Source organism: Pipistrellus kuhlii, unplaced genomic scaffold, assembly GCF_014108245.1.
Source record: "Pipistrellus kuhlii isolate mPipKuh1 unplaced genomic scaffold, mPipKuh1.p scaffold_m20_p_3, whole genome shotgun sequence".
In the NCBI taxonomy this organism is placed as follows: Eukaryota; Metazoa; Chordata; class Mammalia; order Chiroptera; family Vespertilionidae; genus Pipistrellus; species Pipistrellus kuhlii.
The window spans coordinates 77,142,881-77,156,771 of record NW_023425529.1 but is presented as its reverse complement, the minus strand read 5'-3'; the positions used below and the strand labels follow the sequence as shown (position 1 = coordinate 77,156,771).

The 13,891-nt window shown below is 38.9% G+C and overlaps 1 pseudogene; it reads left to right on the top strand.

Annotated features, from left to right (window-relative positions):
* The first annotated feature begins 12,414 nt into the window (after positions 1 to 12,414).
* On the top strand, positions 12,415 to 13,422 carry LOC123653145 (annotated as a pseudogene).
* Positions 13,423 to 13,891: the final 469 nt, after the last annotated feature.

The window sequence follows — 13,891 nt, the reverse complement described above, 5'->3', positions numbered from 1 at the left end:
TCACTTTTTTCTTGCCCTTCTCTAAGGGCGCACAGCCCATGGAATCCACTTGAGAGTAAATCAGTAAGTAATTGCCATCACACGCTTTGCATTTGTTCTGTCTCCAGGTAAGGCACCACAGCAGGCATCTTCCCCTCAAACAAAATAAAATGTAACCTGTTTTTGTTTCTGAAATCTCTTTCTGCATTTCTAACACCTGCATGATGACTTTCCAAAGAATACGGAGAAAATGGCTCATTCTTTGGTGATGTGTTCAGTATGTGTAATACTTTAAACCATAAAATAAAATTTTACAAAAAGTTAGGATCTGGAAAGATACTATATATGGAAGGAACTGGAAACTCTCTTGGATTGTTTAAACTTTGTCTTAAGCTGCTGTTGAGTCCATTTTGGCAAATCCAGGTACATTTTGCCTAAATCTCTGTTCCTTTTCTTTCTTTTAAACTATGTATTCATTATCTTATTCTTTGAGCGTCAACTGATGCTCAGCTCTAATGAGAATTCAAAGGTCATGAAGATAGTCATAACCACTAGGAGTCTATAATTTAATGCACAAAAGAGCTTCACAAAATGTACCAATAAGACAATATTTTTTGTCATGATAATAGTACAGAGTGAAATGCTTAATTTAGGGAAAGCTTCATAAGAACAGTGGCATTTAAATGAAATGTGGTGGGTTGAGGGACACTAATAGTGAAAAAGGAATGATGTCAGGATTGTAGAGCTGAAGTTCAGTGAATAGAGTATTCCAGTGTACCCAGACCTCAGGATATGTCTATAAAATAAGACCTTGTACTAAAAAAGAAAAAAAATCACAGCCCGGGGGAAATGTAAATAAAAGAATGAATAAGTACATTTTGCATTTTTGAGTTATGCACAAAAGTCATTAGAACATAAAAGAAACCTTAGCTGTGGTGGTGGGTGGGGTTTTATTATAAAGTTTCATTGGGGTCAGACTCTTGAAATAGTAGTATTTCAATAGTAGTATTTTGCCCATGGAAACATGAGTTCCCCTTATGCTTCTGACTTATACGAACACACAACTTCTCTGGGACTTTCTAAAGAAATTTTACATCATGATTCTCTGTTCTCTAAATTGAAAGTGTAAGAATTACAACTTCTCTTTTTCTTTATCACCAATTTCTCTTAGTTTTTCCTCTTATTATTCTTACTGGTATTTATCACTTTCCTTTCCTTAGTAAAGCTACATTCACTTCTCTCTCAGCTTCGTTCTTGTAGGAAGCACCAGTACTGTTTTACATTTCGGAGAACACTCCCAGGTCAGCTTCCCCAGTATCCCACCAGTTTCATTAAACAAAACCCTACTTGTTATAAAAGCATAGCCAGACCCTTGATTTCTGTACGATAGTAGAGTAACTGAGGGCCCTAGGAGATGGTGTTTCAAATTGAAGTCAGATAGATTGCTCAATATTTAATCTCAAATTGTTCAATCATTCTGTGCCTCAATTTCCTCCCATATTACATGGAAATATAATACCTACCTCTCATGATCATTATGAGAATTAAGTGAGATAATCCATGCAGAGAATTTAGTGCTGTGGTTAGAATGTAGTCACATTTTGATAAATATTAGCTATTACTGTAAAATTTTTAGCCAGTCAACTAGTACTTTTTTGCTTTCTGTGCTCATGATTACAGTCTGTGATGGTTAATTTTATGTGTCAAAAATTAACAAATTTAGATGACCACAGGATGCCCAGATATCTGGTTAAACATTATTTCTGGACATGACCATGAGGGTGATTCTGGAGGAGATTGGCATTTGAATAAATGAACTGAATAAAGCAGAGAGCCCTTTCCACTGTGGATGGGCATCATTCAGTCCATTGAGAACCTAAAGTAGAACAAAAAGGCTGAGGAAGTTTGGATTCTTGTTCTGTTAGAGCTGAGACATCAATCTCTTCTGCTTTCGGCGTGCCTGGTTCTCAGACCATCACTCTTGGACTGGAATCTACACCAGGGTCTCCTTGGCTCTCAGGTCTTCCAGCTACACAGAGGCTTTCTTGGCTCTCCAGCTTGCAAACAGCCCATCATGGAATTTCTCAGCCTCCATAATGGCATGAACCAATTCCTCATAGTAAATATCTTTGTAATATATCCAATTGGCTCCATTTTTCTGGAGAACTTTGGTGAATGCACAATCTTTCTCATCAAAGTGTGGTTTGTAGTCAGCAACACTGGCATCATCTGGGAGCTGATAGAGAATGCAGATTCTCAGGCCATGCAAGCTTCTGCAATTTTAACAAGATCTCTGAGTTATTTAAATTACACATTAGAGCATACAATTCCCTTATTCCTCATGAAGGCATGTTCATATCACTGGTTTATCAACTGGGGAACAGCCACCTACCTCCTTGTTCCATAGATTTTGAAGATCTGCCAGTTAACTATAACAATTTCAGCAAAGACACAGATTTAACATAGATCTAACCCCATTTCTAATGGGGAAATACATTCTAGGGTTTTTAAGACCTACCTAATAATTTTTAGAGAAATAAGAACTGGAGAGATGGATGCCTACTTAATATACTTCCACACTGCAGAGAAATAGGGGAGCTGGAAGGGAAGAGGCCTTCTAACCAGGGGCAGTATTCTTTAATCCGTTTTTACAAAAGATTAAGAAAATCAGGGAAACATGGGGAGAGGAGTGTCTGAGAATCAAACATCTGCTGGGAAAAGTTGACTAAACAGAGGGAAGAACTAACCACTAACAAAAGGCCTTTGAGCCAAGAGCTCACACTGACCTGATTTTCTATGGAGTTAACTTCACCTTGTAAAGGTAAATGACAATTTAAAAAATTTATTTATATACTAGAGGCTCAATGCACGAAGATTCATGCAAGAATAGGCTTTCCTTCCCCTGGCTGCCGGCAGCACCTTCACTGACCAAACCAGCCTTTCCACTCCAGCCCAGAGCCACCTTTCTGCCTTCCCATGCTGCCTAGAGGTTCAGAGCAGCTGGGATGGTGCAGAATGCCTGTGTTGTCGCCATGGCAATGATGCAAGCATCCCGCCCCACCCCTGGCTGCTAGGCGCCTGGGTATGCAAATGAATCCACCATCTTTGTTGGGTTAATTTGCATAATCCTGATTGGTGGGTGTCACAAATGTACGGTCAATTAGCATGTTACTCTTTCATTAGGTAAAAAAAAATATATATACATATATATATATATGTATGTATATATATGTATATGTGTGTGTGGGTGTGTGTGTGTGTGTATATATATATATATATATATATATATATATATATATATATATATTACACACAAACACACACTGAGTGGCCAGATTATTATGATCTCTGAACGCATAATAAAATGGCCACTCAGTGCGTGCGTGTGTGTGTGTGTGTGTGTGTGTGTGTGTGTGTATGTGTGTAATAATAATAATAATAATATATATTATATAATTAGAGACCTGGTGCATGAATTCCTGCATGAGTGGGATGAGTGGGGTCCAGCCAGCCTGACCAGGGGGAGGGGATATGGGTGGTTGGCTGGCCTGCCTGCTGGTTGAACTCCTGGTCAAGGGGACAATTTTCATATTAGCCTTTTATTATACAGGATATACACTGAGTGGCCAGATTATTGTGCATTCAGAGATCATTATAATCTGGCCACTCAGTGTGTGTGTGTGTGTGTGTGTGTGTGTGTGTGTGTGTGTATAAATTGATTTCTGAGAGAGAGAGAGAGATAGAAACATCATTGATGAGAGAGAATCATTGATTGGCTATTTCTTGCATATGCTCTGACCAGAAATTTAATTGAACTGTGACTTCCTGGCTCATAGGTCAGTGCTCTACCACTGAGCCACACTGGCTTGGTGGCAAATGACAAAAATGTAAGAGGTATTTTTCTTAATGGGATTGGGTGGGATGAGGATCAATATATTTGTTGAGTGTCTATAGACAGCATAACCACACCTTTAGCTATTCACAACCTATGTCCACTTTCTTTACGTTCTTTCCTCCTCTGTTTCTTAAATGTCCAGAATGCCAGCCTGAGTCCTAAGCAACAATTCAAAGGGACATGATGGTAATCCATGAATGCTGTTGGACAAATATCTGAACCAGATGAAATTGTGCCTCATAAAAGTTGAATAAGAAGCAGGAAAAAGGAGCTTCCTTAGAAATCATTTAAAAATAATGGAAAAGGAATGTGACATGTAAAAGCAAGATGGCACATAAAACACTTTAGAATAATAATTACTTCAGGAAATAAAATAGACTAAAATTTCTCTGTCCTCTCAAAGGAATTACCGTCTTTGTGAATGAAAAGGTGAGCAGCTTAAGAAATAAATTAAAAGGGAAAATGTGATCAGTTTTGAAATGAAAACTGCTTGAGAAGCTGAGAGGAAACAGAATCAACATTGAAAAAAAAAACAACAAAAAAAACTCCACACAGATATGAAGAGCAGGCATGTGAAGAAACTACCCAGAAGGAAGGGGAAAAATACAAGGCAATGAAAGAAATTAACAAGGAGGTCATGGATATGGAGACCCAACAAGGGATGAATTGTGTACTGGAAGATGAAAAACTAGAATGAGCTGGGGGTAAAAAATGCATCAACATCTTAAAAAGATGCTGTTTTCCAAAACAAAGCAATAGAAGAGGAATGCATCAAGATTTTTAATATTTATGTAAAGCTTAAAAAACAAGCATTTCTATATGTATGTATAATGTGAAAATATAAAGCAATGGATGAGAATGATAAACACCTAATTAAAGAGACTGACTACCATTGGGGAATGGAATCTAAAATGCATACACAGTGAGCTTCAATTATGTTAATTATGTTTATTTTTATTTTATTTTATTTTTTTAGGTAACTTTGTGGGTTTTCATTATTATTGAGAGCTCTATGTTTTGTGCTGGTGAGGGTGTGGGAGAATAGGCCTTCTCATACCTAATAGATGAGAGTGAGTGTTCTATTAAGTTATTTATATAGTTTAGTGAACATTTTTTAAACTTTACTTTTCTGTTACAGCTAACAAACAATATTATATTAGTTTTAAGTGTACAACATAGTAATTAGACATTTTAGTGGACATTTTTAAAATTCATATTAAGGAATTCCTTAACTCAGGAATTTGTTTTTCTATTATGTCCTAAAACTTTGTATTATAAAATATTTAATACACACAAGGTCAAAAATAAATTTTTAAAATTCTAATTGTAGCTATATTAATTTTATGTTCTTATTTGGACAGATTAACATTTTAATGACATTAAGACTTTCTATCTAGGAAAATTATATCTTTACATTCGTTTACATCTTACTTTTTAATATATTTTTTGTATGTTCTTTTCATGTGAAATATATTTCTAGATCACTTATACTCTGTATATCTACTGTATATAGGATAATTATATCAGTTCATTTGTAACTCTATAATATTAATATACTAGTAAAGAAAACTATTGATATTAAGCCCAACTGGCCTGGCCCAGTGATTGAGTGTTGACTTATGAACCAGGAGGTCATGATTAGATTTCCAGTCAGGGCATATGCCCAGGTTGTGGGCTCAATCCACCAGGTGTAGGGCATGCAGGATGCAGCCAATCAATAATTCTCTCTCATCATTTATGTTTCTCTCCCTCTCCCTCTCTCTCTGAAATCAATAAAAACATATATACAAAAAAAACCAACCTATTAGTTTGTCTATAGTTTTCTTATATTTTGATTCCTTTCCAAATTTTCCCATTAGTTTTAATCAGAATTTTATTATTTAAAAATTTATAGATATAATATTTCCCCTTGAATTATTGCTATAATAATTACAGTTTTAGAAATGTATCTATATGATCATGTTATATTATTCCTTAAATGCCTAGATGTATTTAATATGCTAATATTTTATTGAGAACATTTACTTTTATAAGTGAACTGGAGACCCCATGCATGAAATTTGTGCATCGGGGGGAGGAGTGTCCCTCAGCCCAGCCTGCACCCTCTCCTATCTGGGACCCCTCAAGGGATATCTGACTGCTCGTTTAAGCCGATTGGACAACCATCTCACAATCCAGGACTTCTGGCTCCCAACTGCTTGCATGCCTGCCTTGCTAACTGCCCCAACCACTTCTGCCTGCAAGCCTGATCACCTCCTAACCACTTCCCTGACAGCCTGATTATGTCTAACTGCTCCCCTGCAGGCCTGGTCACCCCTAACTGCCCCTCCCTCACCCCTCCCCCCATTTCAGGGCTCGTCTCTCCAAACTGCTCTCACCTGCAGGCCTGGTCCCCTGCAACTGCTCTCCCCTGCAGGGCTGGTCTTCCCCAACTGCTCTTCCCTGCAGGCTTGTGTTCCCTTCCCCCAACTGCCCTTCCTTGAAGGCCTGGTCACCCCTAACTTCCCTCCTCTGCCAGCCTGGTCACCCATAACTGCCCTCCCCTGCAGGCTTGATCACCTCAACTGCCCTACCTTGTAGGCCTGGTCCCTCCCAACTGCCCTCCTCTGCTGGCCATCTTATGGTGGCCATCTTGTGTCCACATGGGGACAGCCATCTTGTGTTAGAATGATGGTCAATTTGCATATTATTCTTTTATTAGATAGGATTTTTTAAAATGTAGTTGGAGTATTCTTGTGCTAGTTTAGTATACCATCTTGGTAGATTTTAATCATTTTGGGGGGGTCAGGTATACTTTGCAAAAGATAGATAAAATAGGAATTAACAAATATACCCTTAACATTTAATCTATTTGAGCCTGAGTTCAGAAAGCAAAAATTCAGATAGAGATACCAAAGTATCTGACCATATTTTGTTGTTAAAGTTTGGATGCTGAGTAGTTAGAGTTTCACGACCAAAGGATCTGTTAAAATGTTTTGATTATATTCAATTCCTAAATTGTATTCTGAGAGTTGAGATAGTGAGAAATACTCCCTGAACTTTGATTTGTTATTTTGAAGTTTAAACTTTGTGGTAAAACTGATTGGGCCTAGGCCCTTTCTAATGACAGGTCCTTCATGATACATTAGTTCCTTCTTTGGTGGAGAAGAGGGGAAGAATATTATTGTTTTTACATTGTCTTTTTTTATTTTTATTTTTGCATTCTATATATCCTTATTTGTACATGTTTGATCCATCAAATTCTAATACAAAATTCCCCACAATGACTTGTGATTTTGATCGTCATTATATCTATCTTTGTCAGAGTTTTGCCTTTATAGCTTTTACTGCTATCAGTTTTGGTGTATAGACTTTCATTAATTATACTTGTAGATCTCATAATATACCTCTTTCCCCTGCTTAATTGTCTTGATTTTGAATTGTTATCTGATTTTGATTCTGCCATTTCTGCTTTCTGTTTGCACACATTTGTCTGGTATAATTCTCCACATGCCTGTGTTTTCAAACCTCCTTTGTCATTCTGTTTTAGGTGTGTTACTTGACTATAGCACTGGGATGATATATCTGTTAGATTAACTGGGGTTGGAAATAATGTGCACAGGCTTCAAAAATAAAGGGGAATGCATTTGCAGGATAGGTTTAGTTTCAATGGCTGGTTTTAGTTTGCATAGCTGTTTTCAGTGCTGCTGTTTGGTTTCTCTCAGTTTTTTTTCAGTTCTGTGTTCCTTTCTGTGTTGAGTTGCTTCTCTCAGAGAAGCAAAATGGCCACAGAGGATCAAGGCCGACCTATTGTTTATACTTTACAGTCCAGGAAAAGAAAGAGTGCCTCTTCTGAAAGCCTTGAAAATTCTTTAATCACCTGCCAAACTCTAAAATAAGTAAATAAATAAAAATAACTGTGACCAAGTGGTGTGCCCTACCCATCAGAGCCTGTCTTATTCATTCTTGAACCAATTGCTTTGGTGAGATTGGTATTATGCTAAATGGTGAGTTTGAGTGAATTAAGGTTCAGGCCTAAAAGTGAAGTTTGAAATTCATTCCCACCCAAGCTAATGTACCATTATTTAAGATAACAATAATTAGTAAGGAATATAGATATTATGAAGAAATTAGCACAATTCTCATTATAGAAAAATAATATAGTTCTTTATCTTTAAAAGCTAAGTGGATCAATTGATAAAAACATACCAGAAATAATAAGTAAGGTTACAGTTACAATATTTTAAGATGCCTCTAGCTAGAGAAACTCAATATTGTAAAATTGTCTATTTGCTTTAAAATACTCTACAAAATTTATGTGATCTTAATCAAAGTCACACTGAGATTTCTTTTCTGGGGAAATATTGGGGAAAGGAGGTATTCTCATTTGAGACAAAGGATTTTAAAGTCCATCTCAGAAGATTAATTTTGCTATATTAGCCAGGAAATAATAACAAAAAAGTTGGTATAATGGGCTTGTGTGGAAGAAGAAAGCCTTTTCTTGCCAGATATATTGGTAGAAACATAACATTAAGTTACAGTAAATTTAAGAAAATAGGCATTAGCGCAAAAATTAAAAAAAAATATATTAATAGTAAAACAGAATAGAAAATACAGAAAAAGAGCAAAATAATATACTGGTGACTTTGCACATTAATGGAAAGTGTGTATGTGTATAAAATCCAAGAGAATATATAAATTATTCAACATATAGCTAGTCAATAATTAGTTATTTGGGGGGAAAATATAGAGCCAAATCCTTATCTCATAGTTCATACAAAAATTAATACCAGCTACTACCGTGTTTCTCCAAAAAATAAGACATCCTCCGAAAATAAGACCTAGTGCATGGAAAGATAAGACATTCCCTGAAAATAAGCCCTAGCGCAACTTTGGGAGAAAAAATTAATATAAGACACTGTCTTATTTTCTGGGAAACAGGGTAGTAGTATAAGTTGAAGTAGAGCAGGTCTTTTTATGAATGATGGGGGGGAAACAATCAAGAACTATAACTAAATAAACATTTTAAATTTATGTATTTGAAAACATATTAGTAAGCAATCATTTTCTTTCTGTTAAGAAAATGACAAAATCTGGATAAAATTTCACCACTTATGTCCCTAGAGAGCCAAGATTCGAAAAAAGAAGGAAATCCAGAGAACAGAGCTTTGCATTTGGGACTGCTTTTCCCCTACGGGCATTTGTTCACAAGTTTTAGGTTGGGATTCCAAACTGTAAGGTCATTTAGAGGCCCAAGGCATGAAATTCTTTCAAGGGGCTGGGCCCTTGCATCCCCCTGCTGCTTCCTCCACAAGGTCCATAGATGGGTCCTTCTGCTGCTCAGTCTAATTAGCATATTAGTTCTTTATTATATAGGATGCTCCATAAGTAAGTGTGGTACTAAAATAGATCTTCCCCAAAGGGACTGAAGCCCAGTTACCGATCATAACATTAAATCATTGAACTGGGATAATCCAGGATTGCGGCTGTCCTTAGCCACCTGTCAGAAGCAAACAAAAATCCTCTTCGAAGGAAGGTTACATTCTAGTCTCAAATGATAGCTTACCACTTCTCATGTACAATACCTGACACCGAGTGAAAGATAACCAGACATATAAGAAGTCAAGACTGCTCGCTTGCAAGTGTCCCAGGTGTGTGAGTCCAGTTTAGCCCTTACTGGTTCAGTTATGCGGGTGCAGAGGTGCTGCGGCCCGGGAGGCAGAGACAGGACTGCAGGAGGGGAGGCGAGGTTCAGTCTTTTAAAATACAGCATAAGCATGGTTTCAGAAAGAGCTCTGGTCATCCTGGCTAAAGGAGCAGAAGAGCTGGAGCCTGTTATCCCTGTAGATGCCATGAGATGAGCTGGAATTAAGGTCACCGTTTCGGGTTTGGCTGGAAAGGACCTGTACAGTGCAGCAGGGATGTTGTCATCCGCCTCCCGGGCCGCAGCACCTCTGCACCCGCATAACTGAACCATTCGGGTCTAAACTGGACTCACGCACCTGGGACACTTACAAGCGAGTAGTCTTGACTTCTTATATGTCTGGTTATCTTTCACTCAGTGTCAGGTATTGTGCATGAGAAGTGGTAGGCTATCATTTGAGACTAGACTGTAACCTTCCTTCGAAGAGGATTTTTGTTTGCTTCTGACAGGTGGCTAAGGACAGCCGCAATCCTGGATTATCCCAGTTCCGGATGGCAGCCTGGAAGATGCAGAAAAGAGGGACCTTATGATGCAGTGGCCGGGAGGTAATCTGCACAGCATCCATGCCAGTCTGCTGCTGCGAAGGCCATCCTGAAGGAGCAACTGGCAGGAAGCGCCTCGTCCTGAACACTTGTGCAGGTTCCACGGTTCTGTTGGTCATGAAATAGCTTTGGGAACCAAAACACTCACTGGCTAAAGATAAAAGGATGAATGAAATCGTGAAGCTACTCAGAGAATCGCGTGGAGAAGGATGGCCTGATCTCAGGACTGGCGGCCAGGACCAGCTTCTGGTTCGCCCTGTGATTGTGGAGCGCAGAACCAACCGCAAGGAGGTGCCCAGCAGGTGAAGGCCCCGCTGGTGCTGAGAGATGAGCCGCAGCCAGGGAGGGTTAGGGGCTGTTTTCCCTGCTCTCTCCCTGTGTTTCTGCTGCTGTGCTGGGAAACTGAGGCACTGCCCCTGGGAAGTGGGGTGCGAGGCCTCCTCACATTGCCTCCCACACCTGTGTCCCTACATTTTTGAACCTCGCAAGAAATCAAGAGTTTATTGGAAAATTAAAAAAAAAAAAAGGCAGACAGTATAAGGAACTCATCAGGTATCTTAAAAATGAAGTTTTTGACACATGGATGGACTTCAAATTACATATGAAAAATGTAGCTGAGATAAGACAACTTTAATAGATAACAGTATACCATAAAAAGATACAAAATGGACATTCTAGAACAAATAAGTATATGACTAAAATCAGGAACCCAGTGGACAGATTTATCATGAGGCTAGACACTTTGAAGAGAGAATTAGTGAACTGGAAGGTAAATATAAAAATAATATATACAGAATGAAGCACAAAAAGATGAAAAGATTGAAACACATGCAGAGGAAACAATGTGAGAGACAGGGAATAATTGAGAAGCTCTAAATCTGTATATTAATAGAGTCCCCCCAAAAAGAGGAGAAATGGTATTTGAAGTTACAATAAATGATATTTTCTTTTAAAAAAAAATCTGTGAACACAAGCAGGATAAATACAAAGAAAACCACACAAAGGAATATAAATATTATAAAGAAATAAACAGCCGAAACTGGTTTGGCTCAGTGAATAGATCTTCAGGCCTGCAGACTGAAAGGTCTCAGGTTTGATTCCAGTCAAGAACATGTACCTTGGTTGTGGGCACATCCCCAGTGGGGGGTGTGCAAGAGGCAGCTGATCGATGATTCTCTTTCATCAATATTTCTAACTCTGTCCCTCTCTCTTCTTCTCTGTAAAAAATCAATAAAATATATATTTTTAAAAAGAAATAAATATTATAAAGACACACTGTCAGAGAAAGCATTATGTAACCAGCTAGAGAAAAAGAGAAAACTTAGACCATCAAAGCAGCAACAAGGAAATTTAGTTGACTTCCCTGCAGGAAAAAAAAAAGAAAAAGGAAAAAGCCTGAAGACAAAGAAACAATATATTAAAAATGCTGGGAAAACACCTGCAAAAGGTTTCTATAAGCTGAAAAATTATTTTTCAAAAATGAGCTTGAAAAAAGGTATTCTCCAGTAAATGCAGGAAAATTTTGCACCCACATACCAATACAGGAGAAAATACTTTCCAGCTGTATGACCATGGGAGAAAATTATCCTACATGGAAATTCAAAGGCACAGGACAGATTTAAAAATACCAAATAAAGTAATTATTCAATTTTGATATAAACCTATAATGTTATGTTGTGGGGCTAACATATTACAAATGAGTTAAGAGGATACATTAATGGAAAGATAAAATGAAATTAAAAAAGGATAAAAACAGTTAAAGGGTTCTAAGGTTTTTGCATTGTCTGAGAAGAGGCTATATTTATTTGTCTTAGACTACAAGAAGTCATCTTTGCATATTGTGATCTTTAGGGTAAGAAATAACAATAAGAGAATGTATAGCTACCAAGTTAATAGCAGGAGGAAATGGAATTATACAAAATAACTAAACCAACCAAAGAAAAGATATACTTGTAACTTGAGTCAAGGGCCTGGCACTCACCGCTGCTTTAACCTGAGTCTGTGCTTCTCACCTTCCTCCCTGAAGAACATGAGCTTCAGCATCCCCTCCAGCCTCTCCACAAACTACCAGACCCTGGGCTTTGTGAGGTATAGCCAGCCACCGGGCCGGCTGGCAAGCAACACAACCAGTGTCTATGCAGGTGCCGGGGGCTTCGGCTCCCGGATCTCCAAGCCCCACTCCACCAGTGTGGGGGTGGCTGGGGGTGTGGGGGTGGCTGGGGGTGTGGGGGTGGCTGGGGGTCCGGGGCCTGGCTAGGGGGATGACCAGGGGTCTAGCGGGTATAATAGGGAGCATCTAGAGTGAGAAGGAGACTATGCAATGCCTGAAGACCACCTGGCCTCCTACCTGGAGGGGGCGAGAAGCCCAGAGGCTGGTAATCAGAGACTGGAGAGTGAAATCCAAGAATACCTGAAGAAGAAGGAGGGATCCAGGTCAGAGGCTGGGACCATTATTTCAAGACCATCGAGGACCCAACAGCTCAGATCTTTGCAAGTTCTGTGGACAATGCCCACATCGTTCTACAGATTGACAATGGCCAATTGCTGCTGATGACTTCAGAGTCAAGTGTGAGACGGAGCTGGCCATGCACCAGCCTGTGGAGAGCAACACCAATGAGCTCCCAAAGGTCCCTGATAACACGAGTGTCACTCAGTTACAGCAGGAGACAGAGATCGAGGCTCTCAAGGAGCAGCTGCTCTTTATGAAGAATCATGAGGAGGAAGTAAATGGTCTGTAAAATCAAACTGCCAACTCTGGATTGACTGTGGTGTTAGATACCCCCGAATCTCAGGACATCAGCAAAATCATGCAGACATATGGGCCCAGGATGACGAGCTGGCTGGGAAGAACCCAGAGGAGCTAGACAAGTACTGGTCCCAGTAGATTGAGTAAACCACCACAGTGGTCTCCTCGCAGACCGCTGCTGAGATAGGAGCTGCTGAGGTGATATTCCCGGAGCTGAGACATAGGGTCCTGTTCTTGGATATTGGCCAGGACTAGATGAGAAATCTGAAGGACAGTTTGGAGAACAGCCTGAGGAGGTGGAGATGTGCTATGCCATGCAGTGGAACAGCCTGCCTCACTACTTAGGGAGGGCAAATGGGCTGGTTAATGTGGAGCACGGGAGATTTGCAAAACTAGTGAAAGATAATATATCTTTGGAAAGATGGGGCATGTTTAAAGGAAACCTGTTTTTTATTTACAGTGGATAATATATGTCATTGATTTACTCATGACCATAATTAATGAATGTTGGTATATCCATACTTAATGGTTGTGAAAAATAAGAATTTAAAACTTGTCCTTATCAACTCCATTAACAACCTTTATTTTTTATTTTTTATACCCTTCAGTTATGCTTCTTTTTTATGTATTTTATTGATTTTTTTTGCCCCCCCTCCCCCCCTCCCCATACATACCCACCCTCCCCAGAGTTTTATGTCCATTGGTTGTACTTATATGCATGTACACAAGTCCTTTGGTTGATCTATTATCTCCCCCAGATTTTCCTCCCCTCTCCACTATAATTTGACAGTCTGCCTGTTGCTTTACTGTCTCTATATCTGTCTCTTGGTTCATCAATTTATAATGTTCTTTATCATCCACAAATGAGTGAGGTCATGTGGTGTTTCTCTTTCATTGATTGGCTTATTTCACTCAGCATGATGTTCTCCAATTCCATCCAGGTTGATGCAAATGATGAGAATTCCTTCTTTTTTATGGCAGCATAGTATTCCATTGTGTAGATGAACCATAGTTTTTGGACCCAATCATCTGCTAACGGGCACCTA